Raw genomic sequence first — 17,325 nt, forward strand, 5'->3', positions numbered from 1 at the left:
GGCGCGTGTTCATACATCACTGTGATCTCAAACTCCTGAGCTCAAGCTATCCTCCCGCTTCAGCATCCTGAGGAGCTAGGACTATACTCATGTGCCACTCTGCCTGGCTAACCTTTTAAATTTTTTGTAAAGATGAGGTCTCACTATGTTGTCTCAAGCAATCCTCCTGCCTCGCCCTCCCAAATTGCTAGGATTACAGGCATGAGCCACTCCACCTGGCCAGGCCAATAGTCTTGATGTAGGTCCAGGAATTATCAACTTTCCTAAAATGATTTCAGCATTTTTTGGTTATCCAGATGATTTCTTTTCATTCCAAAACTTTTTTCAAATTAACTATACAGACACAATCTAAATTGTAATCTGAGTCATCACCACCCACCAACAAATTTCTTCATTTTCCTGCGCTTCAGCTTGCTCATCTCTGAATGAGAATGACTGCCAAGCACTCATCTCAGGGCCACTGAGGGGATCAAAGGTGATGACTAAGGGGACAAGGAGACTAGTTACTTAAAGAGTCATGAAAAGGTTTTGAAGAGCCAATGTGGTGAACATAATAGGAAGTTAAAACACTGAAAAAGATAATTTGTTAAACTGTAAAGCATGATATGAATGTAAGATATTATTATAATCAAGAGAGGTACTGCAAGAGTCAGTTCTTTTTTTAAATATAAATATGGCATGAAATTATAACCATGGAATATAAAGCTAGGTTTTGAAATTCTGTTACTACCTTTACAAGAAGAAATAAAGAATAATAATTTCTGAAAATGCCTCTTCCTTTAACAAGAGATTAAAACAAGAGTCTTAAGAATCTCTTGGTATATTATAACTACTTTATTAAATATGGAGATAGGATGATGAGTTAAGAAAAACAAATGAATAAATTTACATAGATTTGCTAACATCTCTCCAGATTTGAGTTTCATATACGAGAGTTTATCGTGTGAGGCATGAATAACAGGGCATGTGAATTGCACTTAGGTTTTAACATTGGCTAAACATTTTTAGAGTTAGAGCCACAGTTTTTTCTCTCCATGAGTGAACAACTTTAGAGATCATTTAGTTCAACTCCCTTGTTTTACAGACTGTTTTGGTTTCATTGCTTGAGCAGAAACTTTTAATGTAATATGCTTCCATTTGGTTACTACCAATATATCTTTAAAAGACATGTTTGTTTAGTTCTCCTTCACTGTATTGTGTCTATTTTTGAAAGGTACATAAATAGGGAAAGCATTAGAACTATTAGGGAGTGGTCCAGCTTGCTTATGAATACATTTCATCATGTAATCAATCACAGGATTTAAAAATAGTTGGCATTTACATGGAAAGGTTCATAAAATGCTTCATGAATGAAGGCCCCATTTATTTCTAAAATGCATTTATGGTTATTGGATTCCATCATAAGTAGTTGTGGGAATGGAAATTCTGGAATCTCAACTCTATTATTTTTCAATTTTCAACATATGTTTTAGACATACACCTACTGTTAGGAACTGTGAGTTGTCTTCTCTCTGATGTTTGCCACTTCGTTACACTATTAACAAATGGTTTCAGTTGACTAAAAGCCAAATTCTAGTAGACAGGAAGATCAATTAAGCCCTTAATTATAATTTTCTGTTAAATGGCATTTTATTTAACTCATGCTTTATCCTTTTGTCACCAGTGTTAACATATGCAAATTAGCTAATCTTGTTCTTCTGGTAAGAAATAGAAGGCATATATGCCCCTAAGTGAAACCCAAACACAGTACTATTTACTTTATTACTTTTTTCCCTTTTCTTGAGACAGCATACTGCTCTGTCACCCAGGCTAGAGTGCAGTGGTGTGATCACAGCTTACTGCAGCCTTGATTTCGTGGGCTCAAACAATCCTCCCACCTCAGCCTTCCATGTAACTGGGACTACAGACATGCACCACCATGCCTGGATAATTTTTTGTAGAGACAAGATTTTGCCATGTTGCCCAGGCTGGTCTTGAACTCCTGGGCTCAAGCAATCCACCACCTGCCTTGACCTCCCAAAGTGTCGGGATTACAGGAATAAGCCACTGCACCTGGCCCACAGTACTATTCATTAAGTTGCCAGTGACCTCAAACCAAGGTAGAATAATTAAACAATGACAACCCAAAGTTTGAAGAGGAAACAAAATTACTGAACTATCTAATTGTCTTTCCTATGATATTAGATATATTCTTTAGAAGTAAATAAAGCAAGTGACAACTATTTCTGTCCCTATTTTGATTAAGTATGGCATAGAAGATCTGTTTCTTCTCATTCAGCTTTGATCCTTAAATTGTTATAAGCCCTTGGGTAGCTGACGACACTTAATTCAGACAGAGTCACAATGCACAGCACAAAGTGTACCAGCTTTAGAATTGAAGAGACCTCGGCCTCAGTTTTGATATTGCCCCTTCACTGTTGGTTCTGTCACTTATTTGATCCCTCATTTAATTTTTATCACATCATCTGATGCATCATCTACGTGTCAGGTGTCAGGCAGTGTCTGGGAAGTGGATATAGAAAGCTATAGAAATGAATCAGACACGATATTTTCCCTTAAGGAAGTTATATTTAGTGGTAGACATAGTCAAGCAACAGATAAATCTATAAAATAGAACCATGAAAACCCACAAAATGAGAGTGTCGTGAAGATTAAGGATTAAGTGAGATGAGGCCAGGCGCAGGGGCTCATGCTTGTAATTCCAGCACTTTGGGAGACAGAGGTGGATAGATAGCCTGAGCTCAAGAGTTTGAGACCACCCTGGGCAACAAGGTGTAACCCCGTCTCTACTAAAATACAAAAATTAGCCAGGCGCGGTGGCACACGCCTGTAGTTCCGGCTACTTGGGAGACTGAGGCACAAGCATCGCTGGAGCCTGGGAGGCGGAAGTTGCAGTGAGCCGAGATGGCGCCACTACACTCCAGGTTGTGCTACAGACTGAGACTCTGTTCAAAAAAAAAAAAAAAAAGGACTAATGAGATGACATATGTAAAAAACCTGACACTGTATCTAGCCTGCACTATACATGCAACACATTTCTTTTTTAAAAAAATCAATTAATTTTTTCAGTGCTCAATAAGTTAATGTCACTGTGGTAGGTATTGAACAAGTTAAGTTATGGCCCAATCCTCAATAGTTACCATATAAAAGTTGGAGGGAGAAGAGTGGAAGCAGTTGTTTTAAGTATTTAGATATTTTCAGCACAGACAGCATGGGATAAATGTCAATGATCTACAAGTTAAGTGCCATGTAACTGGAATAGGGAGACAAGAAGAACTGGATAAAAAAGATTGCAATGCTAAAAGACTTGAGGAAAGTGGTAGTTACGGAAGTGTAGTTTACCTTTCAGAAGATTTACATAAATTTCTCCAGTAGACCTTACTCATACAAAAGAGTAGGAAAGAAGGCAGGCTGTGGGATAAACCAGAATTAGAAATTGCTCTGACAGACATGAGAAACTTTCAAAAAATTAAGAGGAGAAAGAGGGGAAAAGATTAAGACTGCCAAACCCTTGAGTCCAAACTGCTGAACCTTGCCAGAGAGGCAAGAGAAATCAGAGGAAGGTAGCAAGCTGTCAAGAGAAAGAGGGACAGATGGATGAGGTCACAGAGGGAGGAAGGAGTGCATTCAGTGCTCAGAGGGAAAATGAACAGTAACGAAGGGCAGAAGTTTGTACAGAAAAAGGCAACTCATGATCTTGAAATATAATTTATAAATGTCTTAAGTGGCCCTAAGCAGAGTTATATTAGTGGCCAGTGGTGGAAAACATAAGATGTGCCAATCAGGCTCCCCTTTTCAAGAAAGGATTTGCTACCCAGCTTTGAGAAGTTAACTGACAGCTCCAGCTGTTAGCTCCTTAAAAACCTGCTCTGCTTTGGAGCTGATGTTGTACTCTTAGTGAGATGACCCCAGGAAATAACTGAACAAGGCAGTGGCACAAGGAGCTAGCCATTCCCATTCACTGTGGATTCCCGAAACTGTCCACCTCTGCAGAGGTGCTCCCTACTGGACTAGCACAGAAAGCATTGTACTCTGACGACTCAGCTGCTCAGTCCTGCCTATTTCTCTTTTATGTTACAGGTGTAAATCTCCCCAAACGCCTCTGGTACTCTTAACTCCATCTCACCATCTGCTTCCTAAAGAATCCACCTGTAGAATTTTAAGTCCTGTCACATATATCATACATTATCCGTTTTCACACTGCTATAAAGAACTACTTGAAACTGGGCAATTTATAAAGGAGAGAAATTTGATTGACTCACAGTTCTACGGACTGTATCTGAGGCATGGCTGGGAAGGCCTCAGGAAACGTACAATTACAGTGGAAGGGGAAGGGGAAGCAAGGCACCTTCTTCACCAGGTGGCAGGAAAGAGAGAGAGAGAGTGAAAGGGGAAGTGCTACACTTTTAAACCATCAGATCTCATGAGAACTCACTCACTATCACAAGAGCAGCAAGGGGGAAATCTGCTCCCATGGTCCAATCACCTCCCCTGACACATGGGGATTAAAAGTCCCCATGAGATTTGGGTGGGGACACAGCCAAATCATACCATTTTGCCCAGGCCCCTCCCAAATCTCATGTTCTTCTCACATTTCCAAACACAATCATGCCTTTCCAACATTCCCCGAAGTCTTAACTCATTCCAGCATTAACTCAAAAATCCAAGTCCATATCCAGGGGATGCTAATGCATGACATGGAATCCCCAGGCCTTGGGCAGCTCTACCTCCATGGCTCTGTAGGATACAGTTCCAATTTCAGGTCATCTTTTCTATGAATGCACATCAGTGTACATTTTTATAAAAAGACAGGTTGGGCCGGGCACAGTGGCTCCCACCTGTAATCCAGCACTTTGAGAGGCCAAGGCGGGTGGATCATGAGGTCAGGATTTCAAGACCAGCCTGGCCAACATGGTGAAACCTTGTCTCTACAAAAATACAAAAAATTTAGCCGGGCATAATGGTGGATGCCTGTAATCCCAGATACTCAGGAGGCTGCGGCAGGAGAACTGCTTGAACCCAGGCAGCAGAGGCTGCAGTGAGCTGAGATCGTGCCATTGTACTCCAGTCTAGGCAACAGAGCAAGACTCAGTCTCAGAAAAAAAAATTATTTGTATCCCACTCTCATTTTAAGAGTTCCTTTTGTGTATATTTCGGACAATTTTAATAAAGTTAATAAGAATCTTTCAGGTGCTCCTTTGCAACCAGTGGATAAGACCAGAGTCAAGTACCTTCCAGATCCAAGGGAAAAACTACAATCCCCTTTTGAAATCACAATGGCTATTTTACCACAATCAAGGTAATTTACAAATAACTCTTTCTTTGTTGAAACCTGCTGATCCCTTATTTTCCTTTCCTTTCCTTCTTCTTCTTTTTTCTTTTGAAATAATAATTCACAAAACAAATTCATAGTCTTTTTTTTTTTGAGGCGGAGTTTTGCTCTTGTTACCCAGGCTGGAGGGCAATGGCGCGATCTCAGCTCACCGCAACCTCCGCCTCCTAGGTTCAAGCAATTCTCCTGCCTCAGCCTCCTGAGTAGCTGGGATTACAGGCACACGCCACCATGCCCAGCTAATTTTTTGTATTTTTAGTAGAGATGGAGTTTCACCATGTTGACCAGGATGGTCTCGATCTGTTGAACTCGTGATCCACCCGCCTCGGCCTCCCAAAGTGCTGGGAATACAGGCATGAGCCACCGTGCTTGGCCAAATTCATAGTCTTTAAATAAAATTTGAAAAATGTGGAAAGAATAAAGATGACAATGAGCATCACTTAAAATGTCCCTGCTGTTAGTATTTTGGCTTTAGATGTTTCTATTCTTTTACCTGTGTATATATGTATGTATGTATATTCATTCCCTTACACTAACCTTAACACCACACCATGCCCCTAGCTCTGAAAGTTTTAATTATAATTCAACCCAGGAAATTCATGCAACTCAAAGGCCCCTATATTGACAGGTAATGAAAGCAGCCTTCATTAAAAGTCCACCTCTTACTCCCAAAATGAATTGGCAATATGAAACTTGTTAAAGCTCTTCTTGGATCTTACAGAATTAGACTCCAAACTTAGTTTTTCCATGTTTATTTTTGTCAATAAGTCCTGTGGAGCAACTCCTGTGGCCCTTAATGGAGGAAAAGCATCTGACGGATAAATTGGATGACTTTTGCCAACGAAAGACAGGGCCATCTTTGAGTACTGGATCCTAGAGGCTCCAATTCCCCTACCTGTGAGTTGAATTCAGAAGCTAGATTGAGCAGGACTGGATTTCTGAAATGAACCTGAACAAGAATAAACCTCCCTAGCAATGTCAGACACCGGAACAAACCAGGTTTGGGGGTTTGGGGAGAAAGTCTTTAAACAAGAACCATGTCTGACTAACCCCACCCAGTGGTGGGAAACATCCCAGGACAGAATCTCATTTGCTTGAAGTCCAGTGTTGGGATAGTGAATCTTTCTTCTCTTAAAAGGTACTGATGCAGTGGCATATGACTGGCAGAATTTAGTACTTGCTAGGATTACACCTCATGTGTTTACATCACACAAACTAGTAGGTCTGGACAATGTTACAAACATACCTAAGCCACAAAACAGTTTTCTACACAATCTTTTAAAATTTGAGATGGTAAAAGGATAGAAATGTAAAACCAGAAGTACGTAATTCTTGAAAGCAGCTGTAAAATACAACAGGTATCTCAGATTCAAAAGCTATGCTTTATAAAAGGGCTCCTAAACAGTCTTCCTAAAACTGCATTATTTTCTAAGTTGTCCCTGACAGGTCTCGGGGTGGTTTAAGGAACAGAAGGAGCTTGGCAGCCAACTTACTCCAATAGCTCCCCACTGGAGTTACATGAGTGCCATCTAGTGGCACCTGTTAAAGCTGAAGGGGGCCAGGATGACCATCTAGCTCAATTTACATCATCTGAGGAAACTGAGGTCCCAATATCAGAGGTAACATAAACAGGGCCACACATCTACCTGGCTAGAGGTTGAACCAAGACTAGGAATCAGGTATCCTACTTCACGGTCCCCTCAACTGGAGATAGTCTCTGGAGTTTGGGAGTCAGGAATCCTACCTACTGGACTGTGCCAGAAAATAAAGCTTTCAGGGCCTCAGGTGACCCAGGCATTAAACTCATAAGATAGTATTTGCTTCAAGTCTTTGAGATAGATGAGTGTCAGAGAATGGAATCTAAAAGTTGGCAGAAGTGCCCACAGACATGTAGTCTGCTTTCCTCCACCATGAGTGACTGCCCCTGAAGCAGGTGTACAAGTCATCACATTATCTCCTATAACCAAGTGCTCTGGTTCAAAGTCATCAACCTTAATTCAGAGGCAATGCATTACCTATAGCCTTTTTAGCACCTTCTGCAGGTCTGACACATCTTAGAGATCAGTTGTAATAAAAGTATCATTGGAACCAGTCAAGTTTTGATTTCCAGAAGTCTGCTGTTCCGCAGTTCTCCAGTCTGAGTTTCTATTTCAAGATTAGTCTAGGCCAGTGGTCCTCAATGCTGCCTGCACGTCAGCACTGCCTAAGAAACTTTTAAAACTTACCTGTGCTTGTGTCTGACCTAGACCAGCACAGTCAGAATTCCTGGGGGTGAGGTTCCACATCATTGTGTGTGTGTGTGTGTGTGTGTGTGTGTGTGTGTGTGTGTGTGTGTGTGTTTAAGCTCCTTGGGTTGTTCTGATGCTAAGAGGATTGAAAAACACAGTGCTGGGTTGTGCTTGTGCTGAGAAAGAGGATGAAGAGATAAATATAGGCAAGGTGGAAGGTAGGTAAGACCATTCCCTCTAAACACTGGAACAGAACTTGGTCTGTACTCAAGTGCTCAATAAATTAATCCTGAAAGAAATTTGTCCAATGTGAGATGGTATGATGAGAATGAAAGAGTTCACAATCTATTCATGATTTGAAGATTCTTTATAGCCTCACATAAGAAACATACAAAGAACCACAAGTAAACTTGACAGTAGGAGTAGTAGGTAGACATGTCCATATAGATCAAGAAGAAATGTTTTAAAAGTTGAACACGATTCAAGTCTACATTACTCTCTGCTTTCCTTCTCATCTCCCTTTTTAAATTTCTTGATTCCTCCATTCAACTCACATGTTGTGCATCTACAGACACATATGATAAAGGGAACCGCTATACATTCCAAAAGTCTTTGCTGTCGTTCTCTGAGGAAGAGACAACTGAGCTGAGCACTGAAGTAAGAGTAGGAGCTAACTAGATGCTATGTGTACATATGTTGGGGTCCAAGGGTGTGCAGGGCTGGGTGATCTTTTAAGACAGAAGAGACCGCAAAGGCCATGTGTTGGGCAAGAATATGGCTTATTCAAGGAACACAGAGGAGACCAGTCTAAGAGAAAGAAGAACATGGTGTGGAAAGGGACTAGAATGTCCAGGAGAGTCTTGTCCATTTGTTTTCATATACATGCATACCATGTACCACTCCCTCTCACAATTAAGCCTGTCATGTTTTTCTGCTTTGCTTTGACCTGCTATTACTATTTTACCTTTAGTATCAGTGACTGACTAACCTCCTTAAGAAAATCTCTAAGTGGTTTTTCTAAAATTCCATTTTTTCTTTCCTTTTCTTTTCTTTTTTTTTTTTTTAGACAAGGTTTCACTCTGTTGGCCAGGCTGGAATGCAGATGCAAAATCTTGGCTCACTGCAACCTCTGCCTCCCAGGCTCAAGCAACCCTTCTGCCTCAGCCTCCCAAGTAACTGGGACAATAGGTGCATGCTACCGTGACCAGCTAATTTTTGTATTTTTTGTAGAGACAGGGTTTCCCTATGTCACTCACACTGGTCTCGAACTCCTGGACTCAAGAGATCTGCCCACCTCGGCCTCCCAAAGTGCTGGATTACAGGTGTGAGCCATTGTGCCTAGTCCAAACTTTTTTTTTTTTTTTTTTGAGAGACAAAGTCTTGCTCTGTTGCCCAGGATGGAGTGTAGGTTGTGACCTCAGCTCACTGCAACCTCTGCCTCCTAGGTTCAAGCAATTCTCCTGCCTCATCTTCCCAAGTAGCTGGGACTATAGGCATGCACCACCATACCCAGCTAATTTTTGTATTTTTTTTAGTAGAGATGGGGTTTAACTATACGTTGGCCAGGCTGGTCTTGAACTCCTGACCTCAGGTGATCTGCCCACCTTGGCCTCCCAAAGTGCTGAGATTACAGGCATGAGCCACCGTACTCAGCCTCAACAAACTTTTATTCATATTACAAATGTCATACATACTCATTGGAAAAAAATTCTAACAATTTATAGACATGTAAGTGAAAGTCCTCCCTAAATCCTACTCACTAAAAAATGACCACAGTTAACAATTACACATATATTATTTTATATCTTTCTATTTGTATGTTCAAATATCATCTCAATTTTTTTGGAAAAAAAAGTGATAATAATTGAGAGTGTTCTGTACCTTGCTTTTATAACTTAATGTATCATAAACATAGTTCTGTGTTAGTATCCGTAGTGTTACCTAATTCTATTTTAGCATCAGTATGGTATTTCATCATACAGATGAACCATTCAATGATGGACAATTTAGCTGACCTCATTGCATTACAAGCCAAACAAAACATCAGTGAGCAACCTTGTCTATATTCTTACTCAATGTGCAAATATTTCTGTAAGTTCTTGAAAAAGCATGTTTCAAAAGGTATGCATATTTTAATTGTTTAAGTATTTCAAAATTTCCATCTAAAAGTGTTACATCACTTGACCACCATAAACAGCATATGAGAGTGCCTATTATCATTCTCTGTCTCTGACTGGCAATGTCTCATCTTACATAAATAATCAAAATCAAAATTTACCATAATTTGTATCCTTAGACCCAATCCATGTTCTTTGCTACAACTCTGTTTCCAACTTTATTTTCCTGATGTTTTTATATGCTTGTTTTCTCCACTAGATATGAGATTTTGGGACCAGGTTATATCTTTCCATTTCCAAAGCCTGACATCATACCTGATATACAACGGTAGTTTGCTGTAGGAATAAATGATTGAATGGATTACATACAGACACACACATACACACATACACACACACACAAGCACACGCATATATAAGTACAAACCTTATAGAGCATACACTATGTGCCAGACATTGTTCTAAACACTTCTACTAACTCATTTCATTCTCCCAACAATCCTATAAATTACCAATGAATGAATATAAAATCAAGGAACAAAAAATTCAATTAAATCAAATGGCAATGGTATATTTAAGGGGCAGCAGCAGCAAATGGCAGGAAGGAATAATTCTGTTTGGGAGAGAGGGTTACAGAGAAAATGATGCTCATGGCTTGTGGCTAGGAGCAACCAGCTGAGGGACTTAGTAGAATGAAACAAAGCAGAGGAAATAGTTTTAAAAAAGACATAAAGTCACAGAGCAGCAGGGTATATTTGAAGCCTTGAATACGGAATGACTGAAGTATATGTTATAAAGAAAGATGAGGGCCGGGCACCATGGCTCACACCTATAATCCCAGCACTTTGGGAGGCCGATGTGGGTGGATCACAAGGTCAGGAGTTCAAGACCAGCCTGGCCAACATGGTGAACCCTGTCTCTACTAAAAAAATAAAATAAAATTAGCTGGGCATGGTGGTATGCACCTATAATCCCAGCTACTGGGGAGGCTGAGGCAGGAGAATCACTTGAACCCAGAAAGTGGATGTTACAGTGAGCTGAGACCATGCCACTGCACTCCAGCCTGGGTGACAGAGCAAGACTCCATGTCAAAAAAAAAAAAAAGATGGGAAAGTACTTAATGAGACAGATAATGAGAATACTGTATCAGTTATAAGAAATTTGGACATTCTTTCAGGGCGTGGTGAGTCATTAAAGAAATTTAGGTAGATTTTCATTTTAGAGAATGTGCAGCAAGGGGCACAAATTCAAGTACCTTGGAGGACCTAGCAAGTAACAAATGTGTAAATTGGGGTCTGGTTTGAATAATGGGGAATCTTGGGGGAAACACAATGGAAAGTTTGTAAAGACACTGAAGTTATTAAATACAACAACAAAATAAAAACTGCTACATAAACTCAGCGTGAGGGTTGCCGGTTTGAACCCCTAGCGTAGAGGAAGTGCTGGCTGCATGGGGAAGAGTGGAAAGAAGTAGAGATGAATTAAGGAACCCCTTCACGTAAAACATAACAAGGACAAAAATGAGAAAATCTGCAGAAGAAGGGAACAAGAGGCCAACCCGAAAAATATTTAGGAAGGGAAAAAAATCACAGGCCATGATGACCGATGGGAAGGACAATTAAGAAGACTAAGTCCCAAGTGTCTGGCGAGATGACTGGAGATATAATGAAAAAATTCAGCTCTGTAGAAATGACAGGTAGATGTGCACATAGTCATTGAAATTTAACAAAATAAAAAGAAATAAAGAAAATTAACAAAAAGAAATGGCAGGTAGACATTGGCAGTAGGCAGACATAATGAGTTTAGTTTTCAAATGTTGAGTTTGCAATGTCTGTCATCCAAGTGCAAGCTCCCAGTGAATGGCTGGATTTATACACGCAGAGTGCAAAAAAAAAAAAAAAAAAAGACTCTTCTTTCTTTCTTTCTTTTGAATATCTATCTAAACTGAAGGTAGACAAACAGGCTGCAGATAAATGAGCTTTGTCTCTGCTGATGATTATCACAGAATGCTCTGAATACATCAATAACTTTTAAAATAATAATTTTTTATGGTAACATCATTGTAGCAATAGTGGGTTGAAAATGGAGATATAGGATTTATCAGATTATAGGTAAGAATTAACAACAGAGAATTTATTATTGTCCAGAAAAAAAGTGTGAGCAAAATTATACAGAATAAATTCTTTAAACTTTTGGATGCTTTTATATCTGTAGTCTTTTTATGTTCATGATATGCTAAAAATTATTTTTGTTTACTTTTGTATTTTTCTTATGCAAATTTTAGATGTGAAAATAACAGTGAGAAGCTGAACAATTTAGTATGGGTATTAGAGAAATCAGCTTGTAAATAACATATTTGGAGAAATTGTAACATATACCTATATTTTTAATACACATTGTTAAAAGCATGTATCATGTAATTCCACCCAATTATCTTAGATGATTCCTTGCTAATGATTTTATTTGGCAAGACATACATATGTCAAAAAGGAAGGATGAATACAACTATATGAGGCAAATGGAAATAAATTATACATCAAGAATAGCACTGTCATTGTCTAAAGGGTACTATTTTCAGATTGTGCTTCTGTGTGTGTGTGTGTGTGTGTGTGTGTCCTTAGAGCTGTTAGTTCATGAAAAAGCAAGAAGTTAAGTTTTAAAAACTAAGGCTAGTTCCAGCTAATATATTATTTAATATCCCTATTTCCAACCAGGAATTACTACACCCCCAAAAAAACCTTTTGCCTGGAACACTTGGGAACAAAATTGGAATGAGCGAAGGGTTAAACAGACTCCTACATTAAAGTGCAAACATCCCAAACCTAAGAATTGGTCAATCCCTATCCAAATGTTTACTTTGGGTCTACCTATTTAGAGTCCACTTCAATTAGTGAAGACAACTACTAGACAGATAATGGAGAAACAGAGTTTCCAACTCTCTTTTTTATAATATCAGTTTGCTCAACATTTTAAAATGAATTAAAAGCACATGTTGAAATTGCTGCCAACTGTTCACTTGTCATCTGTGAATGGGAATTAACTTGGTTTTGTTCATCATTCAATTAAATGTTAAGCTTCAGTAGTTTAAAGAGTCTGGGAATGCAGGTCCTGATGGGATTTTAAAATGACAAATAACTGAAGTAATTTTGAAAACATTTGTCCTTCTAAGATAAAAAGGGAAATTCTTGGGAAAGTTTAGAATTCTAAAATTCTCACACAATAGCTGTAGAAACGAAAATCAACATTTTGTTATTTAACAAGAACTCTTAGGCACTATCTACATGTTCAGTCCTGCATTTGGTGCAGTGGAGGCTACAGAGGAACTTAAAAACACTTGTCATTCTCAGAGTTCAAGAATACAAGATGCTGTATGAATCAGTGTCCAGATAAGAGTGCGTGTTGATGATCGTACGCTAGGTCAGAGGTGACAGAATGTAAGAAGGGCTGAGATGATATGAGCAGGAATTTCAGGGGCAAGTTTCACTGGACAGTGAAGAATGTGCAGGATTTAGTATTACTTCATGTGGCAGCCAGCCTCTGAGATGACCCCCAGTGATTCTTGCCTTTGGGCATTCAAGCCTTTGCTTTGGTTCCTTCCCATGTTGAACAAAGCTGACCAATAAGATATTGCAGAAATTACGACTTCTGAGGGTAGGTAATAAACAAATGTTATAGCTTCAATCTTGGTCTCTGTTGAACACTTACTCTGCGGGAAGCCAGTCACCACGTCAAGAGGATGTTCAAACAGCCCATGGAGAGGCTCATTTGGGGAGGTTCTGAGGCTTCCTGCTAACAGTCAACACCAACTCATCAGGCATGTCAGTGAGCCACCATGGAACTAGATCCTCCAGTCCCACTGAAGCCTTTAGATGACTGCATGACTGCAATCTTTGCCAATATCTTGCCTCTGACCTCAAGAGTCCCTAAGCCAGAACATCTAGCTAAGCTGCTTCTAATTTCCTGATGCACAGAAACTGTGAGTTAAGTGTTTATTGCTTTAAGACATAGAGTTTTGGTGTAATTTGTTGGGCAGCAGCAGATTAAAACATCTTATTAGGTCTTTGTTTTCATCTAAAAATGGACAAAAGTCAAGAAAATGTTGTATGAATATGGAATAAATGATCAAGAGCTATAATCATTTCTCCATCTCTCTTTAACACATGCTAAAATAGTATTACAATGAAAATAGAAGTAAACTCTACTCACATAACAACTATGACCATGCAGATGAGTTCATAATCCTTACCTGTCTCTGATGCCAACCAGCCATTTTTGTATAGGTGAATTGCTTAATCCATTACACAAGTATTTCAAAAAAGTCCCTAGCTCATTTTACAAATATTTATGGAGATTCTATTATGTGTCACAGGCATGGTGGAAATTAAGTACATGTAATACAGTATAAATTACATAATTATATGGCACAGAACACCAAATAATAGATGAAAAATCTTTTTATGTTCTCTACAATTTCATTTAAAACCAAGACATTTTAATTTTCCCTTTATAAGAAATCACTTTGATTTTATCTAAGGATAACATGGAATAGTACCATACCTTCCCATTTGGATGTGGGAATTGCAATTGGATGCATAAATGCAGGCAGGGGACATACCTGACATGGATGATGTAGACTCGGATGCCCCTTTCTTGGAGATACATCTTGGAATGGCTGTATTGTGTACAGATCCAGGGATCACCACTAGAGCATCACCTTAGCACAGCACCAGGCCTATGAGAAAAAGAAATTCTAACTCTCTCTGCTCCAGAGGGACATAAAGAAATACAAAAGAAGATGGAACACCTAGTATCATTGATGAAATCTTACAATTAGGAGAGAAAAATCATTTTAAAAATTCAAGCCGATGAGTTCATAATTAAATCTTCTCTAGTTCTTGAAAAGTATTCTTTTTTTTTTTTTTTTTGAGACAAAGTCTTGCTCTGTCACCCAGGCTGGAGTACTGTGGTGCGATCTCAGTTCACTGCACCCTCCGCCTCCTGGGTTCAAGTGATTCTCCCACCTCAGCCTCCTGAGTAGCTGGGACTACAGGCATGCACCACCACATCCAGCTAATTTTTGTATTTTTAGTAGAGATGGGGTTTTATCATGTTGGTCAGGCTGATCTCGATCTCCTGATCCACCCACCTCAGCCTCCCAAAGTGCTGGGATTACATGTGTGAGCCACTGTGTCCGGCCTTTTGTTTTGTTTTAAGCAGAGGTCCATTATTATAATTTAATAAATTTCACTTGAGGGAGTAAGACCCTGTCTCAGAAAAATAAAAACAAAGTAATAATAAAGAAAGAGGAGTTAAAGGCCTTCCAAGTTTCATGTACTACTTGACCTCACAGCTAGATTTCTAGAATTATCACTGGAGAAAAAAGGATGTCACCATGATCTTGAATATCATTACCTTGGACAGGCTGATGAAGGAAGAACCAATAGGCCAGATGTGGTGGCTCACATCTGTTATCCCAGCACTTTGGGAGGCCAAGGTGGGTGCATCACCTGAGGTTAGGAGTTCGAGACCAGCCTGGCCAACATGGAAAAACCCCGTCTCTATTAAAATTATAATAAAAATTAGCCAGGCATGGTGGGACATGCCTGTAGTGCTGGCTACTCAGGGGGCTGAGATGGGAGAATCACTTGAACCCAGGAGGCAGAGGTTGCAGTGAGCCAAGATCATGCCACTGTACTCCAGCCTCCAGCCTAGGTGCAGAGTGAGACTTTGTCTCAAAAAAAAAAAAAAAAAAAAAAAAAGAACAAATGATCCAAATCCCCCAGAAGATACCATCACTAAACAGTTTCAGTTGAAATCTTGTCCCCAGTGGGTTATACATCATTAGGACATTGACCATATCTAGAACTGGCTCCTTAATTTGTGAGGCCTAGTGTAAAATTAAAACCAGTGATTCCTTGTTCCCAAATTAGTAAGAATTTAAAGATGGCAACACCAGAGCATTAAATCAAGCACAGAGTTCTTCTAAGCACGTGGTCTTATAGTATTGCATAGACTACATGCTGGTGAAGGTGGCTCTGGCTCTATTAAAGAACATAGAAGTCAGAACTTTCAACTTATACAGAATAAAGAACGGTTTAAAAATGTCAAGTGACATATTTTTAATGGGAAGATATTTTTACCAGAGACTATAAAGCAGTTGCTGATTTAATTATACTTAAATGAATCACAATTGAGGACTAGAATCTTAACTAGTGAAGAACTGCTTCTCATGTCCATGATTGAATAGTTTTTAAAACCATTTTCTAAAAACTTTCTTAAAACCTACTGGCAACAATTGAAGGGACCCAGGGGAGGTCCTGAATATTAGGATGGTAATGTGACCTAGATTCACGTCTTTTATTCTTTTTGATAGAGGGCATCTAAAGTCACATTCTATGTTAAAAGAAATGTTCCCCAACGAAGGACTGAACATCACAGAGATTCGGGGCTTGGAAGTGGACGCACTACTATGCAGATCTGTATTATTTCCCTTTGGGGAAGAGAGTAAACGAACATGCTTTTGGTTGTAAATGAGATAGCTGTGCTATGTTTTGTGTTTATTTTAATAAAATCGTTTTTAAAAATATGAAACATTTTAGATACCGAAGTATAGACTCTATAAAGAATATTGGTCGCCTCTGGGCCCTTAAGAAATAAAATATTAAAATTTTAATGGAAACCCCTCCCTTTCCCTGAATGTAACTGCCATTCCGATTTTTCTATATATCATTCCCCTGCATTTTAAGCTCATATGCATCTATTCCTAATATATTGTCTTTTAAACACGAAATATAAATGATACTATCCTTTACCTATCCGTCTGCCATCTGTTTTGGTCATTTAACAGTGCATTTTTCAGATGTATCCATGTTGTTACATACCGTTCTCCTTCATCACTGTTGTTTTCAGGGTTTGCAAAAGCATTTCCTTAGGTCCATCCTCCTGAGCGTGGCCCCAGCGGTGGCCAAGCGTCCACCCATATGGTGTAAAGGGTAAGTGGAACGGGAAGAGGATTTTGGTAGCTCTCCTTGCCTGGAATTCCAGTCCTAGAATTGTAAATACAGACTTGATCTTCCAGGCTGTTAGAAAGATATGTTTAAGTTAGGAGACTAGAACGTATCTCCTTTACTATTTAGCTTGATTTAAAACTTTTAAATTCTTAGACATAAAGTATGTGGGCCTCACAAATAGGGTGGTCTGCCCTTACATCCCATTCTTTTTTCAAATTGAATTCCTACAGCAGGAAATTACTGAACTGTGGACCTACGTGCATCTTCTCTGTGTCAATTCCCATTTCCCTTCCTTTCTCCAATAGTTAGGACTCTAAATTCTAACTTTGTTAATTTTGACGCCAAGCTGGAATGAAGACGCTAGCTGGACGCCAAAAAGCGACGCTATTTCCACGCAAGGCCTCTAACTGGGCCGGCTCCCACTGAGCTCCGCCCACCCCGCCCCGCCCGCGGCACCCCGGCATTATGGGACCTGTAGTCTTTGGAGGGGCAGCTGCCTCCACCAAGTCTCCTCCCGCAAGACGCTGCTTTTCGCCCTCGGGACGCCGTGACGTTGCGTTCCTCCCGTCCCTAGCCACCTCCCTCTTTCTTCCCCTCTGGGAAAGCTTAGCTGGACTTCCGAAGACCTTTTACGACAT

General features: G+C 39.6%; 1 long non-coding RNA gene across 10 annotated transcripts in view; it reads right to left on the bottom strand.

Moving 5' to 3' along the window:
• Positions 1–17,307, bottom strand: part of LOC103788426 (uncharacterized) — a 144,695-nt gene extending 127,388 nt beyond the window's left edge. For 8 of the 10 annotated variants that reach the window (XR_013527692.1, XR_013527695.1, XR_013527694.1 and 5 more), the window contains exons 1-2: positions 16,559–17,067; positions 14,293–14,409 (exon numbers count right to left, since the gene is read on the bottom strand). This is a non-coding gene — a long non-coding RNA (uncharacterized LOC103788426). Of the gene's footprint in view, positions 1–14,292; positions 14,410–16,558; positions 17,068–17,159 lie in introns of those variants that run through there. The other 2 variants (XR_013527691.1, XR_004734402.3) reach the window with 2 other exon arrangements.
• Positions 17,308–17,325: the final 18 nt, after the last annotated feature.

The sequence above is a fragment of the Callithrix jacchus genome, chromosome 15, assembly GCF_049354715.1.
Source record: "Callithrix jacchus isolate 240 chromosome 15, calJac240_pri, whole genome shotgun sequence".
NCBI lineage: Eukaryota > Metazoa > Chordata > Mammalia > Primates > Cebidae > Callithrix > Callithrix jacchus.